The sequence below is a fragment of the Leuciscus leuciscus genome (genome assembly GCF_965113295.1).
Source record: "Leuciscus leuciscus genome assembly, chromosome: 8".
NCBI classification, from domain to species: domain Eukaryota; kingdom Metazoa; phylum Chordata; class Actinopteri; order Cypriniformes; family Leuciscidae; genus Leuciscus; species Leuciscus leuciscus.
This window is the reverse complement of record NC_138732.1, coordinates 41,500,181-41,521,037: the sequence shown is the minus strand read 5'-3', so window position 1 is coordinate 41,521,037 and position 20,857 is coordinate 41,500,181. Positions and strand designations below refer to the sequence as shown.

The following is a 20,857-nucleotide window of genomic DNA, read 5'->3' as shown; positions in this document are numbered from 1 at the left end:
CAGAATCAGAATCAGAATCAGAAAGAGCTTTATTGCCAAGTGTGCTTGCACCCACAAGGAATTTTTCTTGGTACTGAAGCTTCCAGTGCACATATACAAATACAAATACAACAAGAAACATAGTAATACAAATTCTAAGAATAAAATATATTAAAAAAAATAAAAAGTAAAAAAAGGGGTCACAGTTGGGTTTAGTCTGAATAAACATTTACAGATTATGAACATATTTACAGTATGTTGAGAAGTATGAATAATATAAATATAAATATCACCTGAGTTAGAGAATATTACACTAGACAGTGGGAGTCTAGTGCATGTTACAGATTATGAACATATTTACAGTATTTTGAGTAGTATGAATAATATAAATATAAATATAAATATCACCTGAGTTAAGAGAATATTGCACTAGACAGTGGGAGTATTGCACTTACAGGCATATGCCTTGGGGGGCATGTTAAGTGTTCAGAAGGGAAATGGCCTGTGGAAAGAAACTGTTCCTGTGCCTGGATGTTCTTGTGGCCAGTGATCTGTGTCGCCGTCCTGACGGTAACAGTTCAAACAGGGGGTGACCAGGGTGAGTGGAGTCTGTGATGATTTTACCTGCTCTCTTCCTCACTCTGGAAGAGTACAGGTCCTGGAGGGTTGGCAAGGGGGCACCAATAATCCTCTCTGCAGTCCGGACTGTCCGTTGTAGTCTCCTGATGTCCGATTTGGTAGCTGAACCAAACCAGACAGTGATGGAAGTGCTTAAAACAGACTCAATGACAGCTGAGTAGAACTGGATCAGCAGCTCCTGTGGCAGATTGAACTTCTTCAGCTGGCGAAGGAAGTACAGAAGTACGGAAGTACATCTTAATGTTAGTGCCACCATTTTCTCTCAAGATGCACAACAGTAATGTTTTTATTCTATGACACAGTTATAAAAGCTTCTTAAATATCCTAATTGAATTTAGGCTTAACCCTGTCTTAATCTAAGCCGTCTGTGAAAACAGGCCTTGGGACTATATTTTCAATGTGTATTAATGTGAAGTACAAATACTATAAATATATAAGAATGAAAGGCATCTCACCTGTTTATAATCCCAATGTATTGGATTATTTTCATGTTTTGCATTTGTTTACAGTTATTTATTAATATTTTGTCTTATGCAAAGTAATAGACTTTAATGAAATGTATACTGTCCCTAACTGTGACCGCTATATTTTGTGCATTAAGGAAAGGGGCCACTTTACTTTCATGCTGACTTTAAATGGACACAAATAATCAAAAACTCTTTATGATGCCTATAAATTTGAGGACCGTGACATCACCCAGCAAGGCGCAGCCGGGGCCCCACCCTGGAGCCAGGCCCGGGGTTGGGGCTCGTATGCGAGTGCCTGGTGGTCGGGCCTCCAGGTGCTGGAAAGTGCTCCGACTGGGGACTTTGTCGTTCTACTGGGGGACTTCAACTCCCACGTGGGCTGCGACAGTGACACCTGGAGGGGCGTGATTGGGAGGAACGGCCCCCCTGATCTGAACCCGAGTGGTGTTCTGTTATAGGACTTCTGCGCTAGTTACAGCTTGTCCATAACGAACACCTTGTTCAAGCATAATCCGATGGCGGGGGAGGAAGCTGTACAGACTCGGCAGACCCAAACGTACTGTGAGGGTCTGTTGGGAACGTTTGGCCAAATCCCCTGTCAGAGAGATCTTCAACTTCCAACTCCGGCAGAGCTTCGACCAGATCCCGAGGGAGTCTGGAGATATTGAGTCCGAATGGACCATGTTCTCCACCTCCATTGTCAACGTGGCCACTCGGAGCTGTGGCCATAAGGTCTCCGGTGCCTGTCGAGGCGGCAATCCCCGAACCCGGTGGTGGACACAGGAAATAAGGGATGCCGTAAAGCTGAAGAAGGAGTCCTATTGGGCCTGGCTGGCTTGTGGGACTCCTGAGGTAGATGACGGGTACCGACAGGCCAAGCGGACTGCAGCCCGGGTGGTTGTGGAGGCAAAAAATCGGGCTTGGGAGGAGTTCGGTGAGGCCATGGAGAAGGACTACCGGTCGGCCTGGCAAGTTTCTGGCAAACCGTCCGGCGCCTCAGGAGGGGGAAGCAGTGCCCTACCAACGCTGTTTACAGTGGAGGTGGGCGGCTGTTGACCTTGACTGGGGATGTCATCGGACGGTGGAAGGAATACTTTGAGGATCTCCTCAACCCCACCATCACGTCTTCCATTGAGGAAGCAGAGGCTGAGGGCTTGGAGGTGGACTCGTCCATCACCCGGGCTGAAGTCACTGAGGTAGTCAAGAAACTCCTCGGTGGCAAGGCACCGGGGGTGGATGAGATCTGGCGAGTACTTCAAGTCTCTGGGTGTTGTGGGGCTGTCTTGGCTGACACGCCTCTCCAGCATCGCGTGGCGGTCGGGGACAGTACCTTTGGACTGGCAGACCGGGGTGGTGGTCCCTCTTTTTAAGAAGGGGGAACGGAGGGTGTGCTCCAACTATAGGGGGATCACACTTCTCAGCCTCCCCGGGAAAGTCTATGCCAGGGTACTGGAGAGGAGAATACGGCCGATAGTAGAACCTCGGATTCAGAAGGAACAGTGTGGTTTTCGTCCCGGTCGTGGAACACTAGACCAGCTCTATACCCTCTCCAGGGTGCTGGAGGGTTCATAGGAGTTTGCCCAACCAATCCACATGTGCTTTGTGGATTTGGAGAAGGCATTCGACTGTGTTCCTCGCGGCATCTTGTGGAGGGTGCTCTGGGAGTATGGGGTTCGGGGCCCTTTGCTAAGGGCTATCCGGTCCCTGTACGACCAGAGCAGGAGCTTGGTTCGCATTGCCGGCAGTAAGTCAGACTTGTTCCCGGTGCATGTTGGACTCCGGCAGGGCTGCCCTTTGTCGCCGGTTCTGTTCATAATTTTTATGGACAGAATTTCTAGGTGCAGCCAGGGGCCGGAGGGTGTCAGGTTTGAGGACCACACAATTTCATCTCTGCTCTTTGCGGATGATGTTGTCGTGCTGGCCCCATCAGACCAGGACCTTCAGCATGCACTGGGACGGTTTGCAGCCGAGTGTGAAGTGGCTGGGATGAGAATCAGCACCTCCAAATCTGAGGCCATGGTTCTCAGTCAGAAAAGGTTGGTTTGCCCGCTTCAGGTTGGTGGAGAGTTCCTGCCTCAAGTGGAGGAGTTCAAGTATCTTGGGGTCTTGTTCACGAGTGAGGGAAGGATGGAACGGGAGATTGACAGACTGATCGGTGCAGCTTCTGCAGTAATGCGGTCGCTGTACCGGTCTGTCGTGGTGAAGAAGGAGCTGAGCCGCAAGGCGAAGCTCTCGATTTACCGGTCAATCTACGTTCCTACTCTCACCTATGGTCATGAGCTGTGGGTCATGACCGAAAGGACAAGATCCCGGATACAGGCGGCCGAAATGAGCTTTCTCCGCAGGGTGGCTGGGCAATCCCTTAGAGATAGGGTGAGAAGCTCGGTCACTCAGGAGGAGCTCAGAGTAGAGCCGCTGCTCCTCCACATCGAGGGGGGCCAGCTGAGGTGGCTCGGGCATCTTTTCCAGATGCCTCCTGGACGCCTCCCGGGAAGGTGTTCCGGGCATGTCCCACTGGGAGGAGACCCCGGGGAAGACCTAGGACACGCTGGAGGGACTATGTCTCTCGGCTGGCCTGGGAACGCCTCGGTGTCCCCCCGGAAGAGCTGGAGGAAGTGTCTAGGGAGAGGGAAGTCTGGGCATCCCTGCTTAGACTGCTGCCCCCGCGACCCGGCCCCGGATAAGCGGAAGAAGATGGATGGATGGATGGACAACTAAACACTTACCGCTCAACACAACTGGCAATTTGGAAGAAGGTATTCTGGGGTCTACTGTGACCTGTAACAACAGGTCTGTAACACACACACACACACACACAGAGCAGAGTAACACTGGCTCAGGCACGGGCTGGCCTGTCATATGACTACCGCTGGGTCCACACACACACACACACTTACATTAGAGACGCTTCATCTGGGGTCACCGCACAACACACTCAGCCACCTGAAATAACAAAAGACCAACATACATGATCAATACATATTCAGTAGTGCTGGTTTCACACAGGAGTTTTAACTACAAGCTCCACGGGAGATTTGGCACTTCAAAAACACTGTTTTAAAGTTGTTGAATTTCAAATTTCAAATCAAATTCGAGGAAAAAACCAACCACGTGCTGCTGAAACCCGCGCCTGCTCACGTCAGCATTTTCAGACGCCATAGATTAAACTGTAAAACTGTCCGAACACTTATGTAACTCTACAAATTGTATGCAAAAAATTATTTATGTTTTACCTTCTTGTAGCATTCTGACTTTCTCATCTTCATGTGTTCTGGCTCTCTTCCACTGAGACATCGCGGAGTGAGGGAGCGAACTAAAGAGTGCGCCGCTATTTGTAGCGCTCTTCCATACCAGCGAAGAAGAGCGAGCGTGATGTCACGCGGTGACGTGTGATTCGGTCAGTCTCATGAACTGATTCATTTGAATCGATTCGCAAACTAATTTTTTTTCCGCGCTCTCTACTGTAGCGATGACTTTACCAACGTCCAGATAACCATATAGATATCATTATGTATTGAAATTGGTGAAGTACATTCAGTAGTTCAGGTGTACAAATATATTTTCAGACACAAATCCGAGTCACACAGTCCCTGCATCAACACTAGTAATCCCAGTAGGGGTTCAGCGAAAAAATCAGCAGCTGGCAGCAAGAAGTAGCTGCCGTTGACAGCCGGAAACCCTGCTACATTAGGAGGGACCTGCCATTTCATGGCAGCCAATCAGTAGGGTAGAGTGGGGTAAAATGACCCAGTTTTTACTTATGTGGATCTCCAGGCAAGGGAAACTGAGACAGAAGTACAATGAAGACATCTACTGTTAATTTGGGATGTTGCCAATCAACTGAAAATATAAGAATGCACCTATGACAAAGAGCCTTGAAAATATGACCTCAGAAAAAAAGTGTTCATGTGACTCAACTTACCCCAGGCTAGGGGTAAGTTGATCCCAGTCAGTGGGTAAATTGAGCCATCTGGGGGCAAATTTACCATACTATTTTTCACGTTTTAATGCAAGCATAATAAAAAAAAATTACTTGCCTCTTTAAAAAAACAAAAAACAATAATAATACACTTACCTTTCCAAACAATGTTTTTTGTGTGTGTGTTTTTTTTTAAAGCTACCTCAAATAACACAAAACAAACCAATTAAAGTTTAATTTTCCCTTTAATCTTTTATTTTTTGTATTGGTGAACAATAGTTTCAAACCTTTCAAACAAGGACGGCCAGCATATTTTTTCAGGAGCAAGAAATATGGTTATATGCTGTATTTCTTATTCTGTAAATCAAGTCATGTCCACTCACACACACACACACACACACACACACACACATATATATATATATATATATATATATATATATATATATATATATATATATATATATATATATATATATATATATATATAAATGTGTTTGGCAGAAAGAGCGTCCCTCCAGTGTGTTCAGTTCTAATTTACAATTTTGTTAAACAATTTCACAGTTTTGAACTTGTGAGAAGAAAGGAACAGTTTGAACTTCCAGACCTCAGAACAATGAAAAAACATTCCATCCATCAAGGTTGCTGGGATTTATGAGTTGTTGCTCCCTCCTTGCAGTTCCTCCAACCTTTTGAGATTGAGGAAGCCTCTTCAGCACATCATTCAGTGGGACAGATCCCACATCATTTTCTTTGAATGCAAAGGTGGCTTTGTCTTTGCCAGTGCTCCCTCGGATTCTACTAAGGAATCTTGCATTAACTTCATTTCCCTCAAGGCTCTCAACCAAGCCGATATAATGGTAGCTGTTGCATTGGTCGCAATGATAAATTCACAATGATAAAGTCACCAACTGACAGATCTGAGATGTCTGGTTCACTACTCTGATCCTGGGAGCTCTCACACTCAGAAGTGTCATCAAGTTGGATGGGAACATCACTCTCCTCAGAGCTGCTGTACACTGGGGTTTTTTTCTTGGTTTGTTTCTTCTTGGACTTTTTCTTTTTCTTTTGATCCTTGTCTTCACCCGCTTTCTCTTTGTCTGTGCCCTAGGCTGCTGACTTTTGGATAATTTCAGTGGGAGACACATATCCAGGGGAGGTGAGGAGTGAATCTGTCCCACATGTTGAACATGCCTGTGAAGGCAACTCAGCAGAGGTGGAAGTTGAAGCCATGGGTGGATCTTCTTCAGAAGTAGACAGCACATTAGGGTTCGGCCTGTCTGACACCATGGATGGTTCAAACTCTGCATCAGAGAAAATATCTCTGTTGTAAGGAAAAATCCCTGTGGACCTGAATCCAGAAGAGATATTCCGTGGTGTCATTGCCGACATGAAAGCCTCGTTCACACATACAGGGATGTGTATATGCTGGCTGTTTTGCCTGGGTTAGATCTCATCCAACCATCAAGAGCTCTGTTGTAATAGGTCTTGAATGGACCATAGACACTTTTGTCCAGAGACTGCAGGCGATGAGATGTGTGGGGTGGAATTGTGAGCATGACAATCCCCTTACTCTTTGCTAAATCCAGTGCCCTCAGTGAAATATGGGCCTCATGGTTATCAAGGAGGAGCAGCATGGGATGGTCAGAGGAGAGCTTGGTATGCTGAACCAGATGTTCAAGGAACTCAGCAAAGGTGTCTTCATTGATCCAGCCAGATCTGGTGGAGGAACCAATTGATCCTGGAGGTGCTCCTGTAATGAAATGGTCTTTGTATCTAACCCTTGGGAAGATGAACATGGGAGGCACTGCATTCCCAGTAGCATTGACTGCACAGACCACAGTCACAAGCTCTCCTCTTTCGGCAGATGTGATGGCCCCCACATGTTTCTTTCCCTTTTCCGCCACAACTGGCTTTGGTGTCTGCACTGTTGTGACACCTGTTTCATCAACATTATAAATCATGTTTGGAGGGAATTTAAACCTATAAAACAAAGACAAGAGCCATGTGTAGTGTTTAAGATGTGCTGTATGAGGTTTACGACAGTGATGCTTTACGCTATGACGCACGGGGGTACGCCTGCCGTATTACGTTATGTAAACAACTGAGCACTAGCATTAAGCCCACGAGGAACGATGGCTGTCTGTGTAATACCTGTCTGATATCACAGTAAAGTATATTGAGTGCACACGTCTGCTTCTTGTCAAATACTTGAACGAGAACATCACATTGGCAACGAGGATAAACAACGAAAAAGATTAAAAAAATAAAAAAAAAATTAAAAAAAACAACAACAAAAAAAATACCGAAATACCGAAACGGATCCGAGCTCAGTAGGACCACGCTGGACAAAATGGATGCAAAGGTTTGAAAACTATAATACAGCAGTGAACATTACCGGAGATGCGAGACAGAAAGCATTATTACTGCACTTGACGGGAGAGCGCGTTCATGACATCTATGACACGCTAGCAGCAGAGGAAGATAAGTTTGCTGATGTTAAGCTGAAGCTAAGCACGTATTTTACGCCTAAAAAGAATGCCCAGTATCAAGTATATATATTCCGAAAGGCAGTACAGCAGCCAGGCGAGAACTTAGATACATACTGTACCAGACTACGCATGCTAGCAAAGAATTGTGAGTTTGCCGACGTAAGCCATGAAATAAAAGCACAGCTGATCCAAAGTTGCAGTTCAACCAGGCTGCGTAGAAGAGCGCTCAGAGAACCCGAAAACAGCCTAGATGACCTTCTCGAATACGGAAGAGCTTTAGAACTGTCAGAGCAACAAGCAGCCGGCATGGAGCACAGTGTAGCCGCATCAGTGAATGCAGTGCATCAGAACGGGCGAACAGCTACCAGCCAACGCGCCGGGAGAGCTAAGCCTAACGTCCAGTGCAGGAATTGCGGTGGAAATGATCCACATGACGGAAACTGCCCAGCAAAAGGAAAAGACTGTAAAGCTTGCGGTAAACTAAATCACTTCGCCAAACAGTGCAGGACAAAACAACGGACACCTGGAAAAGACTTTGAAATAAAGCACAAAGACAACAGTAAGCACCACAAAACGCACAAGAAAGTCTATAACATCACCAGCACAACACAAAGTACCACACATGACTCGTCTAGTAGTGATGAAGCGTATGTATTTGCTGCCAGTAGCAACAAGAACACCACTCAACCACGCACACACATTTGGCTTAATGGTGTAAACATTGCAGTAATGATCGATTCCGGGGCTGCAGTGAACATTATTAGCGAATCAGTCCTCCGTACACTGAGGCCATGCCCACAGCTCAGCCCAGCTGATATAAAGATATTCCCATATGGCAACACTGAACCACTGCCCATAACCGGTGCATTCACATGTAACACAGCGACAGATAATAAGGAAACCACAGCTGAGTTTTATGTAATGAAGGGTGATAGCTGCTCTCTGCTAGGATACAACACAGCTAAAGAGCTAGGCCTCATCAAGATCATTAACACTGTGTCCACTACAACCGGCCAAACAGTAGCAGATGAGTTGGTGCAGAAACACCCAGAGCTGTTTGAGGGCATTGGCATGCTGAAAAACTTACAGGTGAAGCTCCACATCAACACTGACATTCACCCAACCTGTCAGCCACATAGGCGAGTGCCTTTTCACATCCGACAGAAGGTCGAAGAGGAGCTAAAACGTCTTGAGGATGACGATGTCATCGAGACAGTCACAGGCCCTACGCCATGGGTCTCCGCCATTGTGACACCACCCAAGCCAAAGGACCCGGACAAGGTTAGAGTCTGTGTCGACATGAGACAGGCTAACATCGCCATACAACGTGAACGCCACATCACTCCCACCATGGATGACGTAATTCACGAGTTGAATGGAGCTACAGTCTTCTCCAAGCTTGACCTGACTGCTGGTTACCATCAGCTAGAACTTCACCCTGACAGCAGGTACATTACGACCTTCACCACACACCTTGGTTTGAGACGATACAAGCGCCTGAATTTTGGGATATCTTCAGCAGCAGAGGTGTTCCAGAATGCGATCTGCCAGACGCTGCAGGGCATCAAAGGAGTAAAGAATCTGAGTGATGACATCATTGTGTATGGTAAAACACAGAAAGACCATGACGACAGCCTCAGAGCTGTGTTCCAGAGACTGAAAGACCGAGGGCTCACACTCAATAGAAAGAAATGTGAGTTTAACAAAAGCAAACTTGAATTCTTTGGATTTATCTTTTCAGCTGGTGGAATCTCAGCTGACCCGAAAAAAATTGCTGCCATCCAGCAGGCGAGTGATCCACAAGACCAGACTGAAGTCAGGAGCCTGCTGGGCATGGCGAACTACAGCGCTCGTTTTATCAAAGACTTCGCTTCCATCTCTGCACCACTACGTGAGCTGACCAGAAAAGACACGCCATGGCACTGGACCCCTGAGCACGCCAGAGCACTACAGACGATCAAAGACAGCCTGACCAGCAACATGGTAATGTCATACTTTGATCCAGCTAAAAACACAGAGCTTGTAGTAGATGCTAGTCCAGTCGGTCTAGGAGCTGTTCTCTACCAAAAGGATGGAAAGGGAGAGAGGCATACCATAGCATACGCCAGCCGTGCTCTCAGCGACGTAGAAAGACGGTACTCACAAACAGAAAAGGAGGCACTGGCTATTGTGTGGAGTTGTGAACACTTTCATTTGTACCTGTATGGCAACCCATTCGTCCTTGTCACTGACCACAAAGCTCTAGAGGTCATATGGAACAACCCTCGTTCAAAACCACCTGCAAGGATCGAGAGATGGGGACTGAGACTACAGCCCTACAACTTCAGGGTAGAATACAGAAAAGGTGCAGACAACCCTGCCGATTACATCTCTCGTCACCCCATCATGACGCAGACGAGCGAAAGCACAAGAGCTGTGAAAGTGGCAGAGGAATATGTCAACTTTGTAGCTGAGCATGCCACACCAAAAGCTATGACTCTCCATGAGATAAAAGACGAAACACTTAAAGACCCAATCCTGCAAAAGGTTAGTGCCCATATCAGAGACAACACATGGCACAAAATTACAGGTGACACACAACATGCTGAAACACTGAAGAAGTACAGACAGATTAGCGGGGAGCTCACGGTGTCCCACACCAATGACATCATCCTGCGAGGTACGAGAATTGTCATCCCTGCATCCCTCGAGCACAGAGTATTACAGCTAGCCCATGAAGGACACCAGGGCATTGTAAAGACTAAGACACTGCTCAGGTCAAAAGTTTGGTTTCCTAACATAGACCAGAAAGCAGAACTGACGGTCAAGAGCTGTTTAGCATGTCAAGCCAACACGCCCATAACACAGTCCGAGCCACTGAGAATGTCTGAGTTGCCAGAAGCCCCCTGGCTGAACATCAGTGCAGATTTCTACGGGCCACTTCCAACTGGAGAATATCTACTAGTTGTCATAGATGAATATTCTCGCTACCCAGTTGTTAAAGTTGTAAGATCAGCCAACACAGTCATCCCAATCATCGATAAAGTGTTCTCGATGTTTGGTATTCCCAGAGTTCTAAAAACAGACAACGGGCCCCCTTTTAACAGTGAGCAGTTTTCCAAGTTTGCAGGCCATCTAGGTTTCCATCCTCGAAAAATAACACCTCTCTGGCCTCAAGCAAATGCAACAGCAGAACGTTTCATGCGCACGCTTGGAAAAGCAATCCGTGTGGCAGAGACACAGAGCACCCCGTGGAAACAGAGACTTAACACGTTTCTCCGTGAGTATCGCGCCACACCACACAGCACCACGGAGGCGTCACCTGCTGAATTGTTGTTTAAGCGCAAAATTCACACCAAAATCCCATTGATCACCACGACCTGCGAATGCAATGATGATCACATCATTAGAGAGCGGGACACTAATGCAAAAGCAAAGATGAAGTTACACTCAGACACGCGCCGTCGTGCCAAGCCAATCACATTCACCCCTGGTGACAAGGTACTCTACCAACAACCCAAGCAAAACAAACTCACTACCCCATACAACATCAAGCCATATGCTGTGGCAGAAGTCAAGGGCTCCATGGTCACAGCAACCAGAGATGGACATTCCATAACAAGGAATTCATCTTTCTTTAAAAAAATAACCTCAAAGACAAAAGATGCGCCCACAGGTCAGAATGAAGAGAATGAGAGAATTGTTGATAATGAGGACACTGTTGCTGTGAAACCAAGGTATCCTTTTCGAGTTAACCGTCAGCGTCCATCATACCTCAATGACTATGAGCTTGTGTGAAGAATTTTCACACCCGATCCAGCAATAGATTTAGACTAGAGGTTTCTGAATGACTGTTCTGTCTAAAGACCAATCTAAAGGTCCCCTAATGACTGTTCTTTATTTTTTTTCAGAACCAGTTGCACAATGCATAAGATTGTACTTCAGTGATTATGAAGTACTGTTGCACTTTGATACTGTTCAGTCTAAGCACACTTTATAAATTACCTGAATGTGTCTGTTCTAGCGCAGGTTTGAATTACATGTTTACATTTGTATTAATGTTGTTGTTACAGGCAGTCGCGTATGTCCACAGTAATGGATCTAGTTGTTAAAAAAAAAAAAAAAAAAAAAAAGGAGTGATGTAGTGTTTAAGATGTGCTGTATGAGGTTTACGACAGTGATGCTTTACGCTATGACGCACGGGGGTACGCCTGCCGTATTACGTTATGTAAACAACTGAGCACTAGCATTAATATGTGGGAGAGCGTTGCTATAGAGAGTGACAATATTGCATTGCAATATGTAACACTTCAAAGTCAATACCAAATCAAAACTAGTTAGCACATTATTTGTAAATGAAAAGGTTTAATGACAAAATAGGGTTATGGTTACACTTAAAATAGTTACAAAATAGATGTACGAGATGATGATAACTTATACCATTAATCTTACCCAGCATGTAAATGTTACCTGAGAGATAGAGAGAGAGAGAGTAAGAGGAAAGAGGATGTAAAGAGAGAGAGCCCCAATAAAGGGATCCAGAGAAGAAGAGAGCCAGAGCATAAAAGAGACAGAGCAACAGTTTCAATCTTCTTTTATCCTTTCCCGACCATGTGACTAAAACCCAATTGTGAGACATTCAAACTGACCAATCAGATAATTACACTTCCCCCACCTTACTAAAGGTGTGACAATTCATCGACCCACATATTGTACACACATATTGCCCTACAGGCTTTGATCACTATCTGTGTCTTTGGGAACTCCAAATGGCCCTTGTGTTGGAAAGAGGGGGTAGAAAAACAGTCAAGCAAATGTCTTTGTTCGTTTCGAATATCTTGGATTATTTCAATTCTACAAGCTTGCCGCTGCACAAATATCTCATACCGAAATCCTCTTGAACACTGCCCTGAGGTAGCCATACCCCTTGTAGAATGAGCCCTTAAGCCCACTGGGGAATGAAGACCCATAGAAGTATAGGCCAATTCAATCGCCTCCACCATCCAGTGGGAAAGGCGCTGCGAGGAGATCGGCTTATGAGATCGGTCCATGAAACGAATTACTGATCATTCTTCCTGAATGATCGTGTCCTGTTTACATAATGCCGTAGCACTTGAACAGGACACAAAGTGTGCAATTTCTGCTCCTCTGAAGAAAATGGAGGGGGGTAAAAGTAGGGCTGGGTATCGAGTTCAATACTTTTTAGGCACCGACCGAATTGACTCGATACCATTGAGTATCAAAAAACGGCTTGTTGTTCGTACCAAATTTCAATACCTAAGGGGTCAATCTCGTCAATATCTGTGAGCCAATAATCATGAAGCGTGATTGGCTGTGGCGAGGCATCAAGGAAAAACACTAGTTTACTCCGGGCGGTTACACCCAGAGACGTGGCTCACATGTGAGGCTGTAGCATGTAAGCGTCCCAAACAACCCATGTAAAAGATGTGCTTTGTGACAATACACTTGAGAACTTGTGATTGTGCCCATCAGACCACATTCTTTTGGTGGATGAGTATTCTGGACTGTCAGCAATCCACAGAACATTGTGTGTTGAGGGGAAGCTGAACTGGGCCGAACACAACTTAGAACCATTTGCCCGGCCAAATTCCACATCCTCCGCTTCTTCGCGGGTGGGGAAACAAATGTGGTGGAATCGGGAGTGGAATTTATCCCTGTCCCCAATGCTCCAGAGATTTAGCCACAGTGACCTCTCAGGGTGGTAAGAGGAACTAATAGGTTCAGTGGCTTTGGCCACATTCAAATAAATTGACATTGGATGGTTAGCGGACTTGGACTTTGCAGCCGCCGCGAATGACTGCTTTCCCCACACCTTTTGCAGTCCTGGACTGGTGGAACAGGAGGACGTTGTGATCTCTTACACACTCATGTGACTGAGCGCATAAGAGAAAATCGTCCAGATAAGCAAATATTCTGAGCTCATTGTGTCTCAGCGCTGACTCTCTGCACCTGCTGAACCCATGCAGAGTTAGGCTGAGCCTGAATGGAAGAGTAAAAAAAATAAATGTGTACACATTGCTCTGAAAGGAAAAACTGATATATTTCCTGTGCGCAGGATAGATGCTTATATGAAAGTAAGCATCCTTGAGATTGCGCGAGCGAGAGCTTTGTACACACTACTGCAACTCTTTACTTTGGAATTGACAACAAAGCATTGGCACGTCTTCGAAGTACAGAATGCTGGCGAGAATGCTCAAGTCAGCCAAAAGAAACGAGCCAATAACTGTATTTTTTAAATAGTCACCGTTTCGGTATAAATTATCTATAAGATCATGTTACTTGTTTAGAAGATGTCACACAATTTTGCCAGTTCTTATCTCTTTAGCATGCTGGCATTTTATAATCCATCTTGAGATAATGGCGACAGAGTGTTCTCATGTCGGAACCAAACTTTGGAATGAACTCCCACTTTCTGTAAAGTCACTACCGAAATTTAAGGCCATGTTAAAAGCACATCTTTTCAGACTTCCTGGGCATCTTCATGATGGGTGTTTGATCATTACCTTGTCTATGTACTGTCATTTGTTTTTAGTTATTGTGAACCACTTTGGGCAACAGCTGTTGCAATATAAAATGAAACTCTTCAGGCAAATAAAAATAAATAGAGACTTAAAGTAGGAGATTTATTTGTTAGACAGGAAAAACATCAGTGGTAAAAATCAACACCGTTAACTGCATGCATGGCCACATTCTTTATGGCCACATTCTTTTTGGCCAGGAGGACCCCCCTTAGGGCCAGAACATGGGGCATCAGGGTGAGTTTTTTGGCAGTTTTCGGCACACACTGCAGGCTTTGCTGGTTCAGCTGCAGGCTTCACTGCATGGATTCAGATAGTCAGCTTTAATCAGTCCGTTTAACAACATTCAGTCTTCGATGTACAGCACAAAACACGCAAAGCATGAACAGCAAGTTGTACATACAGAAATAATTTAATTTTAATTATTATTCATCATCTATTAAATTTGTAAAGCAATCCTGTGCTTGAAACTGTGCTATCGGCTCAATACACGGTGAACGATAAAATAAGTCCAACTGAAATAACGAGAAGGCTGACTCAAACACTAATAGAACATAAATACCTGTAAGTGGATCCATACACTGACGTCCACATCCATTGCTGCAGCATTTCTCATGTTTCGGACAGTCACTATCACAGGAACACAACTCAGCACACTTTCCTCCTCCAGATTTTGTGCTTGGACACTGTCCTGGCTTTTCTGTGATAGAGACACATGACAGAAGCATACAGTAATGAGACTTTCAGCATTCAGTGATATGAAAAGAGTGGTCAAAGATCAGAGTAGGTTTTTACAAGAAAATACTAGTTCAGTCTTTCTACTTTATAGTTTCACATTTAGTTCAGTTTAATTAACAATGTCCTCCAGAGCAGTCTCGATCACAAGTACATCCTCCACAGCACGACCGTCAGCTTTACCAGACACCACATGAGTGTTGTTGTAATAGTTTCAGTATTTATAAGTCAGGGGTTTCGCAGTGTGCGTCTCAAACTTGAAAATATTCATACATTTATCAGCTTCAAATCAAGTAGAAATACCATTTATAACTAAACTGACAATTAGTTTCAAAGACACAGAGTGCCATTACAACCTACCCCACTACTGGTGAGGTGTGTTATAGAAGCACAATGCAGAAAGAAGACATCCATCAATATGTTGTTCATAAGTTTACTATTACAACTAATTGTACTGTACATCATATTTTGTAAGGCATTTATTTATGCATTTCTTCGGGTGGTGTAATGAAGCTAAAAGATCTTCTCACCTATGACTCCAGCATGGTTTGTGCTCAAACATGCAGACAGACACAATAAAACAACACTCAACGAGCGGTACACTCGAGCTGTCATCCTCTCGACCTGTGATCTCACAATCAACTCTACTGGAAAACGCGCTGAATTAGTCAGTCAGTAGGAACAGCGAGGCACACAAAACTACACTGAAAACATGTGTTGCTGAATCCCTTAACATAAAGTGCTGTCCAAAGATTTATAGATCCAAGGAAGTCTGGGTAACTCCAACCCTGATGAAACTCACCTGCGTGTAGCTTTCTAGTAGCCTAATCTTGAAGACCTTGATTAGCTTGTTCAGGTGTGTTTGATTAGGTTTGGAGGAGCGGAGCACTGCGGTCACCCAGATGACATAATTCGAAGATTGAGTGTTTCTATGGCAACACTATCAATGACAAAATGGTCAGGTGGTACAGCGATCACATGGTACAAGTCGGAGCTCTCCGAAAATTCCACGTTTACAAGTTGTTGTTATGAATACACCTCTTACACCTAAACTCTACTGGAAGTGGATCTCTACTGGCATAAATCTGCGTAGAATATGAAGAGACACAGCATACACAGCCACAGGGGCATGTCTAGAAATGGAAACTGAATTACAATTGCTGATTGGCTTGCGATGCGGATCCAAGTAATTATGACTAACAACAATGTTTCAAGCAACTAGGGAATACAGCCATTCTTATATCAACGCCACTTTAAAAAAAAATAAAAAAAAATAAATATATATATATATATTTACATTTTACATTTATTCATTTAGCTGACGCTTTTATACAAAGCGACTTACAATTGCTATATATGTCAGAGGTCGCACGCCTCTGGAGCAACTAGGGGTTAAGTGTCTTGCTCAGGGACACATTGGTGTCTCACAGTGGATTCGAACCCGGGTCTCTCACACCAAAGGCATGTGTCTTATCCATTGCGCCACTACCACCCACATATATATATTGATGATGAACAGATAGAATTTAGGCTGAAACATTTTTTATTGAGTGCAGAGCCATAAAAACACTTGAATCTATAAAACAATGAAATCCAAACTTTGCATCTTGTATCAAAATCATACATCTAAAACATAAGCTATCTTTTTCAACAGCCTGTATGTCTTAACAACTTTATAATTGTCCTCTATTGAGGTTAGGGAATTGTGAAAGATCTTTAAGTCAGTGGAAAACTGTCTACCATTCGGTACATTTGACGTACTTTGCTTTATGTATATTATATTTCCCAAATAAAATATGAATTTAATTAAATTGTCAATTTCCAATAAACCGGTATCACATTCCATAAACAAGACCATAGATCTTGCACCTTGGAAACATATATGTTTCTGGATATATCTATCATAAACGGCAACACTTCTATCATCTCTCAATAATATTTCATCTCATTCACTCCTGTCGTCATTATCTTAAAATCTGTAAATATGCACATTATTAGCAAAGCTTAGGTTACTTGTGTAACCCTGGTTCTCTGTGAACAGTGCGATTTATCTCACTATACATCCCCAGGCGTGATAGACTTTGGAAGCACCAATTACGCCACAGCTCACAGTTACAATCACAGCTCATGATAAGGAGGCAGCTGTGAATATCTATTACTCATAAAAACTGGTTTAATGTTGTATGCACCAATATGCTTGTTGCTTATTATTACCACGCTCTGCATTTCATTAGTCCAACGTTGCTCGACTGTATGTAGGACGGTGTTGAAGATGCCCTCTTTTCTACCAGCAAGATTTCTGCGTGTTTCAACTAGATCTGGTACCCGACCGAAGTGACCAAATGTTCAAATGAACAAACTATGTGTACATTTATGAAATGTCTGAACGTGGCTCCCTCCCCTCTAAATGAGTGGAGCTTGCGTGCTGAATGAACTCCATCATCCTGGTGTAGTTTCTGTAAATAGTTGTTAAATATGCAATTTTAAAAAAAATGTTTATAAAGGCAGTCACAACAGAGGAAGAAAACAAAATTGCTCCACTATATAAAACGTGGTTAAGGTGGACTCAAGTTTAGTCAACTCCGTCAGACGTCAACTCCATCAGGTTTTATGTCTGAAAAAGTTGACTTGTAAACTGATGGACTTGACAAGTGCTCACAAAATGATGTTTTATTAACAAAGTTCGGGAGGAGCAGGTTCAGATAATTAACCAAATTATGCACAGCTGGAGATTAATCAGTAATCAACTCAATGACAGAGTATAAATTCACAGCAGACCTATCTCTGTTCATTGAAAGTTTGTCAGCATTTGGCTGCGCTCTATCTTCCCAACATGTCTGAATCAAGCGCTCCCAGCCAATGAATGAATTTTCTGTCCTTTTGGAATATTTGCCAGAATCCTCGGGTGTTATATTGCGGGCGTCAAGCCAAATAAACGGGTCATTGCCGCCACGGGCGAAATACCAGCGATCTTCTTCCGCATTTTTATTTTTTCTAAACCAGATCATTCAAGTAATGTTTTTCCTGCCATGGAGACTGGTTATAAGGCCTGCAAAGCACCATGCTCGCGTTACGGGCAATGCCGCCCTCTTCACGCGAAAGAACGGGCTTCTCCAGCAGCTCTAGGCCGAAGCCGCAGGCCCTCAAAGAGCAGCGCCGCAGATTCAGTACCGGTCGGCCAGCCTACGCTCTCAACCCCATTGGCTGAACTCCGCGAGCGCTCCGCTCCGTGGTTAAATTTCGCATCGCATTCAGTTGTTCAGTTATAATGAGGGGAACACGTTTTAAATGGTGTCGGTCCAAATTATTTTCTGTCATTAATGCGCTGCTTTCTTGTGGCTAAAACTCACAAGTAGGCCTACAGTAGCTCGCGGCCTTGCGCATTACGTGCTGAACGCATGCGCTCAGAATCTTTAACCTAACTTATATCGTTAACTATGTCCTGCAATTTATCTGCATAAATCGCGTAGAAACTTAGTTATAGCATAAATGTTTTTATACATGGTTACAAGCAATGTGCTTCACACCAATAGTTTAGTGATCCTTAAATTAAACAAACACAAAGTGCCTAAACAAAATTCATGCAAAGCGTCGTCTTTTACGTAAGCTGTCTCCTTAGAAACCAGCAACAGATAAACGAACAGTCGTTATCTAAATCAGAGTGTACTTTGACGTTGTTAATCATCAAACGTTCAATAATTGATCTTTCAGCCCTGCACAGTTTGGCTAAGCTCTGGATTCCAAACGCAGGTTAAATCCATGCGTTCAGCCTCATCGAATCCTGGCCATTAATTTGAACACAGTTGATCTCCAGTCCTCACGGCGAATGAATGAATGGGACTTTCTGATCTCGTCCACCTCTCAGACAGTCAATATCGTTCTAAGCAAACTGATATCTGTGCTCTGCCACTTAAACAACAGAAATGCATAATCCTGCAAGGATTTCATCTTTAACCTCCTCTTCATCGCGTCTTAGATTAACGCACAAAAAAGATGACCATCGGCTCTCCAAGCCCCACTCTCCTCCTCCCTTTGCTCATCCACACACTGCAGGAGCTCATTGGTTTCATGTTACTCTGGCTATTTTCTCCTCTGCCACAGCAGTGATGTTTCCTCTGCTCCCACAGGTTCTCTGTAACTCTGGCTATTTGCTCCATTGCCGCAGCAGTGATGTTTTCTTCTGCTACCACAGGTTTTAACTTACTCCGGCTTTTTCTCCATTGCCGCAACAGTGATGTCTCCTCTGCTCCCGCAGGAGCTCTGTTCCCTTAGCTAATCTTGTTTACTGCCACTGCAGTGTCTCCCCTGCTCCCACAGGATTTCTGTTTCTCTTGCTATTTTTCTCCCCTGCCACAGCTGTGATGTCTCCTCTGCTCCTGCAGGAACTGTTTCTCTGGCTAATTCTCCACTGCAACAGCAGTGATGTCTCCTCTGCTCCTGCAGGTTTTCTGTTACTCTGGCTAATTCTCCACTGCCACAGCAGTGATGTTTCCTCTGCCCCCACAGGTTTTCTGTTACTCCGGCTATTCTCTCCACTGCCACAGCAGTGATGTCTTATCTGCTCCCACAGGTTTTCTGTTACTCCGGCTATTTTCTCCACTGCAACAGCAGTATGTCTCCTCTGCTCCTGCAGGTTTTCTGTTACTCTGGCTAATTCTCCACTGCCACAGCAGTGACGTTTCCTCTGCCCCCACAGGTTTTGTTACTCCGGCTATTTTCTCCACTGCCACAGCAGTGATGTCTCCTCTGCTCCTGCAGGTTTTCTGTTACTCCGGCTAATTCTCCACTGCCACAGCAGTGATGTTTCCTCTGCCCCCACAGGTTTTGTTACTCCGGCTATTTTCTCCACTGCCACAGCAGTGATGTCTCCTCTGCTCCTGCAGGTTTTCTGTTACTCTGGCTAATTCTCCACTGCCACAGCAGTGATGTTTCCTCTGCCCCCACAGGTTTTCTGTTACTCCGGCTATTTTCTCCACTGCCACAGCACTGATGTCTCCTCTGCTCCCGCAGGAACTCTATTTCTCTGGCTAATTTTCTATACTGCTGTAACAAGGCTGCAGGAACTGTTTCTCTGGCTAATTCTCTACTGCCACAGCAATGAGGTTCCTTTTGCTCCCTCAGGATTTCTGTTACTCTAGCTACTTTCTCCCCTGCCGCAGTAATGATGTCTCCTATGCTCCCGCAAGCTCTGTTTCTCTGGCTAATTCTCTACTGCCACAGCAGTGAGGTTTCCTTTGCTCCCACAGGATTTGTTACTCCAGTTCATTTTCTCTACTGCTAGCAGGGATGCGTCTGCTCCAGCAGGAGAACTGTTTCTCTGGCTAATCTCGTCTTCTGCTTCAGCCTTTCTCCGTCCAGCGAGCTTCGGTCTCCCAGAGGATGTACTGTAGCATGAATCTAAGTTTTCTCTTCTGTCCAGCGAGCATTGGTCTCCCAGCGGACACTGCATGCATCTGTTTTCTCTTCTCTGCAAGCATCGGTCTCACAGCGGAGGCAGTCCTTCCGTCCAACCTCATAGACTGCCCAAATAATTCCAAACGTGAATTCTTCTCGCCGCTCAGCCACCTAAACCATGCTATACACAATTCCGCAAGGCCACCCTTTCATCACGCACCTCCTCGCCCTAAGTTTATGGATAACTTACTCTAATCAGCGTAATGGCTTAACCTTTTTCTACGATTACATCTCTCTCCCCCTTGATTTAAGCCATTGACAGCTCCTTCCAATCGTCGTCACGGCTTTCCCAGGGGGGAAAGTGGTCAACTAACAGAATCCTGGTCCATCGCGACAAACTAAACCTATGCACTGCATCAACAAAAGTCGTTCTTACTCATCCGCGTTAATTGCCACTCCTCAGATGCCTCATCTGGAACTCCGCTTGATCAGTTGGTAATAACTGCCAAACACGTTCCAGGAGCACAAAATCAAATCGCTGACTCTCTCCCATTATTCTTTCCAGAAATTCAGGACGTTGGTGTCAGAAGCATAAAAAAGCTAAAAGAGCTATCTAACCAGCATTCAGTTTTCAATAAATTAGTCTACGGTAAGCCTGCCCCCGCCATAAATAAATCTCAAACATCCCTGCTCATTAAAGGATTCAAGAACTTA

At 44.7% G+C, this 20,857-nt stretch overlaps 3 long non-coding RNA genes across 3 annotated transcripts in view; all 3 read right to left on the bottom strand.

Annotated features, from left to right (window-relative positions):
* The window catches only part of LOC309505166, a 172,453-nt gene that overhangs the window by 117,799 nt on the left and 33,797 nt on the right, over positions 1-20,857 (bottom strand). The gene's annotated exons all lie outside the window — the stretch shown is intronic.
* On the bottom strand, positions 3,811-4,451 carry LOC309505128. The gene is made up of 3 exons (XR_014208305.1): positions 4,319-4,451; positions 3,983-4,028; positions 3,811-3,863 (listed from the first exon to the last, which is right to left on the bottom strand). It is a non-coding gene; the product is annotated as an uncharacterized lncRNA (long non-coding RNA).
* On the bottom strand, positions 14,111-15,496 carry LOC309505147. The gene is made up of 3 exons (XR_014208327.1): positions 15,280-15,496; positions 14,577-14,714; positions 14,111-14,313 (listed from the first exon to the last, which is right to left on the bottom strand). It is a non-coding gene; the product is annotated as an uncharacterized lncRNA (long non-coding RNA).